A 13,816-nucleotide genomic window follows, 5' to 3' on the forward strand; every position below is an offset into this window, starting at 1 on the left:
CCTAGGCTGAGGCAGGCATGCATAAAGCACATCCATCCTGTCACTTGTGCTCTGCATTTGCGGCTCAGGGATACTTTTGGATCCTCAGTTGTGTTTCAGCTGGCATGAGAGCAACCAGAAGGAGAAAGCATCTCAGCACAAGCGAAAAAGCACGTGACTTGAGATTCCAGATATATGGAGGTCTTATTAATGGGGTCTAGGCAGACTTTTGTGCTGCAGCACTAAAATACTTTAGGAACAGCTGGACCTTAAATCTACACAGAAGCCCTACAATAAGAACTTAGCAGCTTTCTTGAAAAACATGTACTTTTCTCATAGCAGCATATGACACTTGTGCTCTGTTAATGGCACAAAGCCAGGATTTTAAATGTGAGTTTTACTGTATAAGTTGAGATCTGAAAGTAGATAGATCTTTAAAAGTTTTTTGTTGTTATTTTTTGTGTGGGTTTTGTTTGGGGTTTGTTTGGGGGTTTTTTGGGGGGGAGTGTTGTTAGTTCTGGTTTTTGTTCTGTTTTTTTAATAAGACATTGGAATTTTTTTGTTTATTTATTTTGATGTAAACAAGAAAATTATTTGAAAAACCTGCTAATTTTTATCTTCCCTCTAGCATTTTTATCTATTGCTTTTATCAAAATTTTCACTGAGAAATAGTGCTATAAAGTAAAAATTTTAAAGTATTAAGATCCTTTTTTTGTTTGTTTCTAATCAGGAAATTATACATGGATAAGCATTTTTGTTGAAAATCTTAACTGAAATATTATACCTATTTTTGGGGGGAGGTTGAAGAGGGGGAAATGGGCCCTTCCCCCATGCTTCCAAGCAATTTTGGCTTTCAAAATTTTGGAATTGGCTGCCCAGCCTCTGCTTTTTCCATCAGCCCTCGAGTAGTTTTTCTTTTTTTTTTTTTTTTTCATTTTTTCCCAAGAAGATATGCTTTTTATTGCTATTGTCCAACAGCTACTATAGGAGATGACCAGCCACCTAAAGCTTACAGACTACTACTAGCCCATTCTACAAGATGGCCTCTGGACTGAAGTTTGCTGTGTTAAAAAATATTGTAAAAATCCTACCCATATCTCTGACCTTCAAGCAACTATCCTCTAAACCAGTTTTATTTATAGAAAATTATGCACGGATCATCTCTATCTTTCTATTGATATGCTAATGCCTGTTTAAACCTATCTTATGTTATTACATTTTATTTCTTGTTCCTGCACAATATAAAGTACTTTTCTACTGATTTTGCTGCATCTACACTAAGGAAAGTTGTACTGCGGTAACTATTCCAATATGTTGTAGGACAGATTGAAAGATTTCTGGTTGAAGCCTCTGGTAAAGCCATTAATTTTGTGGAGGAAGGGAAAAGAATTGAGAAAATGTTACATTTTTTGCTTAGAACAGTACTTTTGTGTGTGCGGGTGTGTTTGTGTTATTCAAATAATAAAAAATCAGCAGCAACGAACATCCTTCCTAACCTTTTCCCAGCCTTCCCTTTAAACAATGGTAAATGCTGTCCTTCAGTGGCCCACACAGTCAAATATACAGCTAAATCAGCTTTTCATTCTCTTGGCCAGGATCCACAGGCAGTGCTGCTGGGTACCACCCTCCATGGGGCTGCATGCCCAGCTCAGAGGAGTATCTTTGGCTGCCTAGTACAGGTGGCAGCATTCTCCTGTCAGTCTCCATTCTTTTGAAGTGACCTGCATCTCTCAGATTCTTGTTCCAGAAAATTAAGAGGCAATAACTTAACCATTTCTGGGCTTGGCTACAAAAATCTGTTTGCTGTTCACAGCTTGGCCCAAAGAACCAAGTACATGATGTTCTTCACTTAGGTATTTATCCTACATCACTGCTTTTAAGTTGTGCACAAAGTTCTTCAGCTGAGTCATGATCCTATCCTGGGACCTCAGAGGGATGCAGCTTTGCCATTGTACACAAAGGGCTTCTAGAAACTCCATCCCGAGTTTCCTTGGAAACAGTGTATGATAAACATAATGCTCCATGGCACTTGACCATTCATCTCCATGGTGGTTATAAAAATCCCATCAGAAAAAGCCTTCAAGCTTTCCTTCCCCATTAAAAAAAGAATCCAGATACTCAATCCTTCGATTCAACAGTAAAACAAACAATAAAATTTCTCATTAGACTAATTGGGCCAATACTGTTGAAAACCATGATGGGCCTAAATCTAAATTCTAGTTCCAAACCCAGGAAGATGAGAGCTGAGGAGATAACCATTGTGCCTCTGGGGGTTGTCTACTCAGTAATTGCTATCAATTATGGAAAAGTGGTTTTCAACCTTTTTGGTTTTGTGGCACCTAAAAATTTCCTGCATATTTCACAATGAGGGTGTGGACCCTTACAGTGGGAGCCTAAGCTTCCTGAAATAAGCTTTTCTTAACTTTTCCTGGGCTCACTTGGATCTACACAGTGCAGGTTGGAAAGCATAGTAGTACCCTTCTACGGGAGAATTATGGGACAGCTCATCAATAAATGGGGTACATTTTCCAGCTACAGCCCCTACTGTGATTAAGGCTATTTTTCATTTCCTTAACATCTTGAGTCAGGCATGGAAAAAGTATTTGTTAGAAAGCCATTAGACAAAACAGCGATTCACGGAAATAAGTGATTTTTTTTTTCTCCTCATCTTTTGTTTGTCATTAACAATCTTCTCAGTAACTACCATGATGGCAATTCTGGGCCACGTGACAGAAGGTAATGAAAGAGAAGAAGAGAGTGGAAAGTTATTGCACTAGAACAAACTCTGTTATATTGCAGATTATATTACAAGTGAAAGGCAGAGGACTACATCGCCTAAGACTCTGGTGATGCTGTAGGAGCCTTTCTCACTTCTAAGCTGTTCATTAACATGAAGAGATTTTGATTTAATAACTGTGATCAAAATCCCACTGAATACTCTGGCCATTATGTACCCAAACTGAAGATGCTCACCAAGGTTTATGATCTTTGAATAAATTTAAGTATTCATTAAAAGGACGAATTAGTGTAACAGTTACATAAGGGAAGCATCCAAATGACACTGTTGTCCAAAAAAGCCCTGACCTTTCAGAAAGCAGGCGGTATTGCTGTGCCAACAAAAAGAGCAGTTAAAGATGTTTAAGAGAATCCAAGTGTGATACATTAAGTAGTGACCATGCTTAATGAGCAATAAGGCAATCATCGTAAGAGAGACCTCATTCTGTTTGGAAGGCTCCTATAAACACAAGAACAACACCAAAAGGTATGTGAATGTTGTGGCTTCATCTGTTTAAATAAATAACAGTGTCAGGAAGCATTTCCAGGCACCTGGACCTCATAACCTGTATTTTTCAACTGTTAGAGCAAGTTCTGGCATGCTTTGGGCCCAGCCCAAATTCCACTCTCCTAAACAGTTTTAGGGCACACAATCGGAACTCACAAGGTGGTCCAGGGACCATTCCCAGTTGGCAGTTTGAATGTGTATCCCTATTTTAGAGATTAGAAAAGCTTAATATTATGGAAATTTTCTATTCCATGCCATCTGGGATCAGCATCAGAGAGAGGTCATGACAAACTAACTATATAGTGAGTGCTTGGCAAAGTTCCTCGAGCTGGATTTGTAGAAGAATCATGGCAAACAGAGCAGTGGGTCCATCTTACGTGACAGAAGCTCTTTTTGCTGTATAGATTTTATACTGTAGCAGCTGACATGAGTTCTGGCAAAGACACACTGTACAACTGGACAAACAAGGTAAAGATGCATGTCAACAGGAGAATGGAATAACAAGACAGAAGTTCCCTGGAATTTATAAGAAAATCCAAGGCCTCCACTGCTGCTCAGGGCCTTTATTCAGTATTTCCAAAGCAAATGCAAATTGATCAGACATAGACTGGCAATAGTGGCATACAGACAAAAGAGAAACTGTGAGGCACTGTCAAAGTAAAAGTGATGTTCAAAGGGCATAGGATAGCAAATTTTCTGGAACATGAAGGAACTCCTCCTCTTGGACAATGTATCCATTTGGAGTGAGACAAAGTCAAGGGCACTGTGAGCCAAATTTTCTGAGGAACTTGGCATCCAGCTGTGCTTCAAAATAACCAGGTAATTCTTTCGAAGATGCTGATCCCTATTCAAATTTTAACACTAAGAAGGAGCTGCATGATATTGACTAGGCACATCTGAGGGTATGTCCTAAGCTGAAGAAGCCAAGCACTTGAAAAATCTGCAATGTGTTTGCCAAATCTCCAATTTACAAGGTGTACATATCAAGACTATTTTATATATTGGCACTGAAAAATCTCTAGTACAAATTAAATGAAAGTTAGGAATGACCCATGATGTCACACATGAGACTGATACCATTACCCTTTTTGTAATACCTGAGGGCAATTTATTGTTGTTTCTTATCCAGTTGCTTATGAGTCAAAGAGTTTTTTGCAAGAGGAATGCCACTATGGCATTGCTGCCTGGGACGCACTGAAGGTGGAGTAACAAAATAAGACCTCTCTATACATGAGACCTTATGACCATAATGCATAAAACAGTTTGGTCCAGCTGCTCTTTTCTGACTTCTAAAGCAAGATATCATATGACAAGAGAAAACATTTTGGGAACAAGGTCCTTGTCAACATTCTATCAGCATAATATCACAGACTCATTAGCTGCTATAATACTGATGACTGTTTCTCCTGCCTGCTATGGCACACGTGGGGCAGTTTACCCTAAATAAGAGGAGTAAGAGTATCCAGCCTATGCCAACAAATGCACAGTTAGCAATGGAAAGCTGTAAAGAGCCACATCTAAATTAACTATGTTTCTTGGGGCAAAGGTAATTGCTCTAGTGATGTTAAACCTTTCAGTGTGCAGGCACGCTGAACATTGATGAGGGCTGCTAATGCATTGGATCCAAGCAGTAGTACCCAAAATGTTGCTAGAAACTCTTCAAGAGGGATTATGTGATACTCATCTTCAAGTGACTGGGATGGAATCAATGGCTGAAGGCCATCTTAGGCATCCTAACATGGAGCACTAAAGGTCCAGCTCTGGATGTGGATAATTGGACACATTTCTAATTATAGAGACGAAAACTAAGGTTCAGTGATCAATGGAAGTTATTAAGAATATTAAACTCTAGTAAATAAACTATGGGTTTAAATTAATTCCAATGTAGATCTATTGACAAGCATCATTCAAACACATATCCTCCAGCAACTGCCTGCCAATTGGAGACTGGGTGATTTCTTGTGCCACTCCACTTGAATAATGCAATATTGAATGGGACAAACCCAACTGCTTCTAGTGATACAAATATTTCTGCCGGCATTAAACACCAAATAGCTCCTACCCCAAACCTGTTGAAAATCCAGTGTACTTCCTGGTTATGAAGGGGTTTTGCGCCGCAGGGACACTGTCCAGCAAATGGCCACAGAAAACACTCCTTGAAAAATTAAGAACTACTACAAACACAGAGAGATGTTCTAAACTACATGGACAAAGATAAGCATGACAACGTCATGCTACATAGAAGACTTCAGTTTCTACAGCTCTGGCATAATTTCAAGGAACACCCAGTTCAGAGAAACAAAAGTATGCTCAACTATTACTTGCAAGACTTGGCTGAAGAAAGCACCTTCAGCTAAGATTGGTTGAGGTCAGCTAGTTCTTCTGGTGTAGGCAGAAAGACAAAAATTGCTGCATCAACCCAGTCAATTTGGATTGACAACAAAGGACCTTAGCCCAGAGAATAACCACAATTTTTCTTACTGTTCCCTGCACATAAAACAAGCCAGGCATGCTACAAAATCCAGCATGTGCTGGTACAAGGTGAACTTACTCCAAAGCAGTCAGAGGCTGTGTGCTATCATAAGAGGAAGAGGCCATTTCAGGCCCTTCGTGACAGCTTTCTTGTTCCATGCAGGCACATTTAATTAAACTGGAAACCAAAAGATAGGCCTGACTTTGTAGGCAGGATAGTAGCAAAGACTTGAAAGCAAAAGCATTATGTTCTCCATTGTGCAAGATACAAGGGGAGGAAAAAAACATTCTTTCACTCTATCAAACATAATAAAAGGCTGAGTTAAGAAGCACAGAAAAAAATGTCTGGTTAATTTAAGGTGAAATCAGAAAAGAAAAAATAAAGGGCCATCCTGGTTCTCAGAGTGTCATCACTCTTTCTGGTTTTAGATGGTACACTAGATACTCAGCAGCTCTGAAATTGAGATCCAAAAATTGAATGGGGCCACATTGTTCCTTCTCACCACATTGGAAGTTCCATATTGAATCTCAAATAATCTGCAATTACAGTGCAGTTGCTTCAGGGGGTTATGGTAAGCAAAAATGTATTCCATAAAGTCTCACAGTGACATGTACTAAGTAGCAAATGCATTTAGAGATTACAGGGTTATCCATGAGCCTTGTTGCCTTTTTTTATTCTTCTCTTTAGTCTATGGGCCAGAAAGATAGTGACATTAATAAAGAGGGATCTGACCATTTCTTTCACTGCGGTGCTTCATAGGAGAGGCAGTGCAAAGGCAAGATCACACCAGGGCTCTGCCACACCTTGTGCTCAGGCTGGTATGGGCAGAGGGAACATGGATCTGGGAATACGTGGAACTGACAGGATGTTTTGAAAGCTTCTCTCTGTGCTCATCCATATTTCCCTTCCTCTACACAATCCAGGCAGTAGGCCCAGACAGATAACAGCAGTGTGTCTTCCTGGACTCAGTGATCTTAAAGGTCTTTTCCAGCCTAACTGATTGATTTTGTGATTCTGTTCTTTCTGCAGAAAAAACAGAAGCAGATATCACATGTTGATCTGTGTGAAAAATGAAAGAAAATAATTCTCTGCTCAAAGGTGAAGAAGGTTTCTTGGTGAATTAGCAGTTACTGTAATCCTGAAGAGCTTATACTCCACCTTTCCAGCACTAGATTTCTAAGGAGCCCAGACAAATATGTTTCATATGGAAGGAGTTCTCTCAATTGGTAGAAACAACCCCATACACCAGTGCTCCATTACTTTCTATATCGAGCTTCAAAACAATACCACAATTTTATTTTTTTTCTGATTTGTGGTTAGATTGTCCTTCAATTACATTTTAGTCAACTTTCCATAACAATACCCGTGTTTTGAGCGTAATTTAAAGAAGAGTGGAAGACATTAAAAAAGGGGGGGAAAAAAGGGAGAATAGGTAAAGAGATTCTGACAGGAGAATTGATTGATGGTGTGTGTGCCTTATCTTTCACAGCTTATGTAATATATATATGAGAAATAGTTAGTTTGATAGTTAAAGAAACTAAATGCCTGTCGAGAATAAAATACATCAGGGACGCAGAACAATTCCTCATCTGGTTTGGCTATCATTCACTTTCTAGCCTACTGGCTGTCTCCCAGGAGAATTCATAATAGATCAGAGGCGATGATCATCTCTCCCCAGGCCCCCACTGTTTCCTCCCTCCTTCCCCATTTCCTCCTTCTTTCCTGCTGTCACCATCTTCTCCATCCCATCCTGCCAGCCCCCTGCTCAGAGCTACATAAAGGAGAGTGCAAAAGCTACAAAGCTCTGGGGAAAGCACGTGGTGTGGCCGCCAGGATGGGGATGGAGGAGAAGGGACCAGTCCTTGCAGCAAGCATGGGCATAGAGCCATCCTCACGTGCTGCTCACAGCCCCTTGCAGGCTGTGCTACAGAGAGCAGCAGGGGACATGGGGGAGGCAGAAACTGTCTCTCCAGAGGCTTGAGGAAAAACAGTCATGGATTCAAAGCAAAGATGAGCCCTGAACAATGCAATGATCTCTGAATGAACATTTTCCACCCAGCCCTCCCCGTTCCTCTAAATTTTCCCTCTCAGTATCTCACCTCCCCACCAGTGAAAAAAGACAAGCTTTTGCTGTAAGGAAGACAATGGACCAGGACTATCCCAAACCATTCCATAGGGCTTGTACCATAACTACAGTATTGTAGGTGTCCCATAACAGTCTCTTGAAAAGCATTTACTCAAAACAAATCCAATAATAAAAATATTTGTTACATGTAGGCCTGTACATATAGTGTCTGATGCATCATTGATTTAGTTCCTTAGAAACTTCCAAGACTTGATTTATAGGAGTGAAGTATTGCACTGAACACTGGAGTTATTGCATTGGGTTACCCTCCATCTTCTTCAATTTTGTTCCCCTCTGCAAAAGCTCAGCTACTGTTTGAGATGCTGTAAAGAAACAGAAGGAAAGTTGGTACCTTTCAGCTTCAAGGGAGGCTCTGTGATCTCAAATGGGCAGTGAGAACATGACATTTGGCAGGACCGTGGGCTTCAATCCAGAAATACGCCATTGATACAGCCAAGAAAAATACAGATAAATTTATCATGACACAAAACTATGAGGTAGAAGTCCATATGCTTCACCTCAAGAATGATGTTAGATCTAGTGGGAATATACTTTGAAGATTTTGTCAGCACTGAGACTGCTCTGTAGAAACACTGCTGTTCTCCCTGAGTTCCTGAGAGACACACAGCTCTGGTTTCTTCAGTAAAGAGCAGGGACACGTGTACACTGATTTATCAGCAGCAGGAGGGTCTCAGTTGATGAGACACAATGGATCAGTAGGTGGCAAAACACACAGATCAGTTCTAAGAACCCTTACAGGGACAGTTACAAGAAAAGGTTCTGCACTTAGAGCTGGGGAAGGACCTCAGCTTGAATAAAATGTCTGTCAGGTTACTGGGTCTGTGAATTGGCATGGAAGAAATGTGTGAGACTAGAGAAAAACCAAGAGATTAATAAACAGTCAGAAGAGAGAAATTGAAATAGCTGGACAAGAGAACCAGTACAAGGTAAGGAGGTGAACATAAGCAACAAATACAGCTAGATTTTGTCCTGCTCACTGAGGAGCCTAGAGCTTAGATAAGAAATCCAACAGGGACTACTGCAGTGTTACAGCATCTGCTCCATGAGCCTGGTATCATTTTTTGCACTATCTACCCCACTGAATGAGCTTCTTTCTTGTCTGCTTCTATTTCTCCCCTCTCCACCCTTTGGGGAATCTCTGCTCCATTGTAAGAGAAGGGCTGATACATGCTCCCTTCTCCAGGAAAATGCTGCAGCAGACAGCAGATGCCACAAGATGTGTCACTGGGGGTCTTGCAGGTTACAGCTGAGTGAGGAGGGATGCAAGTGGTGTACAGGACCAAAGCCAAGGGGATGCTGCATTCTGGGGGATAAATTCACCCAGAAACAGGTTTCAGCCCCACAGTGAGTTCATGAGGGATGGTGCAAACACAGAGAAAACCCACCCTAAGCTGCATATCCCACTGACACTAAACATCATCATCATCATGATGTTAGGCTATATCAGTATTTGCGGGGAGGGGTCAGCATGAAAGAACCAAATGGCAGTGCTCAAATGGACTGCCCAGCTCAACAAGGCAGAGGACACTTTTCCAGGAAATAATTGGTCCTGTGCCATTGTTGTCACTGGCTGAATCACACAGAAGCTGCTATTTCACCTGACTGCAGCCTCCCAGAGCCTCCCTTCCAGTACTCAGTAATGTTTTCTGTCCTTCCTTAAGGCACACAGCCTGGCAGGAAAAGTTGGAGTGTACTACTCCAGTTTTCTTTGTTATTCTCTGACACAAGGGGGAATCCATGCCCTCTTGCCAAAACCTCAAGGCCGCTGCAAGAACAGTATACAAGGATTGCTGCCTGAAGAAAAAATTTCCTTGTCCCATTCCCAAGCATAGACTGAACAGGAGTTTAGGTGAGGTTTTCAAGCCAGGCTGGTTTTTTTTTTCCACGAATCTCTTTCCAACATCAGTTCATTCTCACTCCCCTTGGCTCAAAGCTGTGAGGACCCTTTATTCCTAATAGTAACTGCAAGCTCCATGACAAAATCAGTCTTTCCATAGTAATGGAGAGCTTCATAGCTATAAATCTAAGCACAGGCAGGAAAGGGAAAAAACAAGAAAATCCCATGATCTCATAGTTGCAACTGACCTTGGCAAGAATTACAACCCAAAATGCACTCAAAGCACTACATGTCTATCAAAGCCTAATAAAACAAGCAGGAAATGGGAGGTCTCTTGACAGTTTAGCATTTGAATCTAACAGGGCCATAACCTGAAGAGATAATCTCTGTAGCTGGTCACCTGAGTTTCAGGCATCCACAGGTGAAATCCATAACACAGCCGTAACTGCATCATCTCTAAGGAGAGGTTTTCCATTAGCTCTTTTCAGGAAATGTAGCAAACAGTTTCACTGAAAGGCACCTCTTAAACACATTTACATAAGTAAGCTTTCCCTTAGAAAAAGCAGCCTCAGTCAATCCACCGGGGTTTGCCATCACCCCCTAAACTTAACAGCATGTGATTGAAGAGCAATGGAGTAAGCAGCTTCTTCCTTAATTGCTCCTCCAAAGTGACTTTATGCACTGGGTGGTTGTAAGGGGCTGGGTTTCTCCTGCTCAGGTTCAGGGAACTTGAGGCTGGCCTATGGGCCAGCTTTCCTAAGGAGGTTCATTACACCAACTCCTACTACATTATTTATCGTTTGTTTGCTCAGCTCTTTTAATTGCATTTTTACAAGCATTACACTGCCTGCAGTCCTCTCAGGGAGGCACATGCTTCTGTCCTGTAGGGCTCGGCTCTATCCTTCAGATGCCTGCTCTGTGTCTTCCCTCAAGGAGGTGAAGGCAGCACTTTGGGGCAGGGATGAACAATTCAGATGCAATGAGAAAAATGGTACAATGCATGACGGCATGTCTGTCAGCAGACCTGCTCTTTCTGGGTGCTCACATGTGTTGTTCCTAATTCATCCTCCTCCAACTGCCTTAGAAGCAACATCATCCTCTTTGTGAATTGAAGAAGTCCAAGGATAGATAAGAATAAGTGTAACAGCCAGTGTTACAGATCCCATGTTCTATGAGCCATCAACATCTAGCACTTGGCTTATCACTAGATGTCAGCTCTTAAAATTGCAATTATGAAGAAAAGCAATTTTAAGTCATTATCGTAGGCTTTCTAAAATGCATTTGTTTCCTTCAACCCCCGTCCTCCTTCTCTCAATGTCTATGAAATTGAATTTATTGGGACAGCCTGTCTTTGTAGGCAGGAAGAAATAACACCCATACAATGCTCTGCCTTCTTTCTACTCATCAGATGATTGCTACAGTACACTTCTTTTTATTCTTTTCTTTTAAACAGTGAAGCATGCAGGATTGAGGGTGAAAATCTTTTCCTAGTGTTCCTCTGGGCTGATGGGGCTCCACTGTGCCTCAGCAGCAGGGCTTTTCCTAAACCATGCTGCTGAAAAGTGCATACCACACTGTAATGCAGTCGCTATATATAGTCTGTAAAGAGCTTTTGGAAACCAGGAGGAAAAGAGCTATTTGATGTACAATAAATTATTAATTGTTATTAGTTACTATCTTGACAGGTTTCTGTTGCTCAGCTACCCTCCACCCCCAGTTTGGGGGAAGGGTAGCTTCTCTCCCTTCTCAATTCTCTCTGTGACCCCCTTGTTCCAGGCCCATTTTTGGACTGAGTATCTCTGCACTTTTCCTCCCATTATTGGCTGAGAATGGACAAGATCTCAGTCTTCTTTCAATTTCCCCAAACTCACGACGACGTTGGAAATAACAGAGCAGTAGTGCCTCAGAGCACTAAGCACTGTAATCTGCATTCTACCTTCACATTTAAAGCAGGATTACACACAGGTACCCCCTTGTATTGGTCCCACTACCTGATGTCTGAGAGCAGAGTAGTAGTCTGAGCCATTTACCCACAGCATTTCATCCCTTCTTGCATTTATTATATGCCTGGGAAAGCACAGATTCCTTTTCAGGGTATGTTTGAGCTCACATGCCTCTACCCTGTATGAGACTGCTGTGTGCCTGCCAGATTTATCCTGCATGGAAGGGCTTTGTGTGGGGAACATAGGTATGGCACAAGTGAGAGGTGGCTGGGAGGCAGTGCAGCTTCTGCCAGGATGAAGCAGAGCACAACTCAAGGTCACCCATCCTCTCTGCCTGTATAATGGAACTCGGGAAACCTCTCACCTGTTTGTGAGGTTGCAGCTCTAAAACATACTTTTCATTGAAGTTCGCTGAGATTAACTTAAACCCAGAACACCTCCCTTTAGTCAGCTCTCTCTCTGATAGCCACATGCCCTGCAAAACACAAAGCAATGTTCAAGGGAGGATAAAGCAACTGAGATGTTAAAACTGCCATTGTGTGACTGCAGCATCATAACCATAACCCAAGCTCTGTGCTGACCTCATGAGCATGTGTCCTGAGTCACTCCAGTTCCCAAGTGAAAACAGGGAAAAATATTCACTTGCCCTTGTCTTCAAAACAATCAAAGTCTTCAAATCCTCCATTCAAGACCAGAAGTGATACTTTCTCCACCAGTAGAGTAAAAACATTAATTTAACGTGAAAGCTTCAAAATATCACAAAAGAGAAGCACAATATAGGGCAAGGCTCTGTAAGTAAGCAGCTTGGAGTCACAAGTCTTTCAGGCAGCGAGGAGGCATGGTACAGGCTACCCTGAGCATGAACAGCAGCTCCATCTAGCACATGCCTCAGATGACTGTGTCTATTTGCTCATCTCATCATTTGAAACAGACACACTACTCAATTTACAGGGAAGCAGGAGGATCTTGCCTTTACCACACTATGAAAAATACACCCCATTGTCAGCCATGAGTGCAGCTGCACTACTGTGAATGTGATTTATCTGCCAGGGCTGATGAAGACGAACGAGCTTTGGTGTGATTTGAAAAGCCAGGATAAAAACCTGCCCAGGGATACAACCACCTATACCATCCATACTCTCATGTGCAGCTCTACACATGGCAACTGCGCATGCAGGAGCAATGAAGACTGAAAGGGAGGTGGATGTGCACATGAGGAAGCATATGAAAGTTTTTCCATGTCAGTTGTTGGATATAAAGCACTTAACAGAGGGTTTAGGAAAGCTTTAGAAAAGCTTTTATAGACAGATGACCTGATTTGGACAGTTAATTCCAGACTTCCTCAAGCCAAGAACAAATAACTGGAAATACCTTCACCTACCATTGCAATCATGAAGATTAATTGCAAGAGAGGGTGCATTCTCTTTTGTAGAGAAAAGAATGCAAGAGAATAAAAAAGGCAGAGGACCAGCATTTTCGCATCCCTATTCCAGAAAAACCACGGGGAGTATTTTTCATTCCATTCTGGAGAAATAACCCGTCTCCCCAGAGTACATGTCTATAGTTCTTGCTTCTGCGAAGAGCGCACCAGAGTATAAAGAAGAAATTCAGAAGTAGAAACGAAATAGATTTATTCTTTTTTTAAAGTAGCAAACTTAAAACATTGCAAAAGGTTACAATGATTTAGAACACCCAGTCTGAGCGGCCACGCTTGGCTGTTCCCTGAGTACGTGTGAGGTGACTCAGCACACAGGGCTCTTGCGGTGGCCAGAGAAATTGTGCTGCTTGCAGCCTCCTGCATTTCCCTGCTGCCTTCACAAGAGGCGCGCGAGGGAGAATTACCTGCCTGCCGCCTGGGGACATGGCACAGAGCAGCTCCTGCTTCTCTGTCACAGCAAAGGCAAGTGCAGTGTGGACAGAGTGGCTGCTCCCCTGTCTCCTGTGAGAGAAAATCAGCCATGGAGCTCGTTCTTAGTTAATTTGCTGAAAATAATTTACCGGACTTAGAATTTTAAAGCTGAGAGGCTCAAAGACTGTCTAGCTCCTTGTATGCCACTACCCTGCTATAGGGTTGTACATATGCAGCTACCTGTAATAGGTTGCTACATTAACCTCTCTGGGCTTTGCCATTTCAATTATATTATTATTGTCAAGC

Source organism: Sylvia atricapilla, chromosome 2 (genome assembly GCF_009819655.1).
Source record: "Sylvia atricapilla isolate bSylAtr1 chromosome 2, bSylAtr1.pri, whole genome shotgun sequence".
In the NCBI taxonomy this organism is placed as follows: Eukaryota; Metazoa; Chordata; class Aves; order Passeriformes; family Sylviidae; genus Sylvia; species Sylvia atricapilla.